Source organism: Ascaphus truei, chromosome 4 (genome assembly GCF_040206685.1).
Source record: "Ascaphus truei isolate aAscTru1 chromosome 4, aAscTru1.hap1, whole genome shotgun sequence".
Classification (NCBI taxonomy): Eukaryota; Metazoa; Chordata; class Amphibia; order Anura; family Ascaphidae; genus Ascaphus; species Ascaphus truei.
Window position 1 is genome coordinate 201358956 of NC_134486.1, and position 878 is coordinate 201359833.

The 878-nt window shown below is 41.8% G+C and overlaps 1 pseudogene; it reads left to right on the forward strand.

Moving 5' to 3' along the window:
- Positions 1-242: 242 nt before the first annotated feature.
- LOC142494018 (5S ribosomal RNA) lies at positions 243-356 on the forward strand (annotated as a pseudogene).
- The last annotated feature ends 522 nt before the right edge of the window (positions 357-878 follow it).

Sequence of the window (878 nt, forward strand, 5' to 3'; positions counted from 1 at the left end):
TAACAGGTGGAAAGTGCATTTATTATTAAGATCATTATTATTAATTAATAGTATAGACATATTTGGTCTATGCCTATGATTACACATACTTTGACCCAAAGGTTTTTTGTACGTTTTTGGGGAGTTGTGGCCCCCATCGGTCCGGAGGTTCTTTCTGTCTCTGATTCTGCTTTCTCCAGTCTATGATTATTCTAATGGTTATTAATGATATATTATTTGGTATATTATTTGGTATATAATTTGCCTACGGCCACACCACCCTGAATGTGCCCGATCTTGTCTGATCTCAGAAGCTAAGCAGGGTTGGGCCTGGTTCGTACTGGGAGACTGCCTGGGAATACCAGGTGCTGTAGGCTAAAAATTTTTATTTTATCCCTTATATTATGTATTTTATTGTTATTCCTTCCTCTCCATATTTCTCTTTCCCCTCCCCTTTTTTCCTTCACCTCCTTCCCCTTTTTCCATTCCCTGTTCCATTTCCCACCTCCCTTCCCCCCCTTTTTTCATTTTACTTTCCCCTCCCCTCCCTGGAGGGAGTCTCTGACCGTGTTGCTGATTATTACATCATCTGGCTGAGGTGGCTCCAGCGCACCTTGCTGAACCAACGGATACACCAGAGGTGGCACCAACGGGACAGGCTGATACATTCCCTTCACAGCTTCAAGGCGATTGAGTATATCTCATAAATGCTATTATTTTTACTCTGTTTGTGAGTGCGCTTTTTATATTTCACAATCCCATAAATACTGTTTTATACATTATCACACTAGGAGTGCGCCTGTTTTCTCTTCTTGTTTTCTGTATACCTGTATATATATACAGTGTTCGACAATCCTATACATTTACACGCCCGGGGCGGGTGGATTTAACCCCCGGGT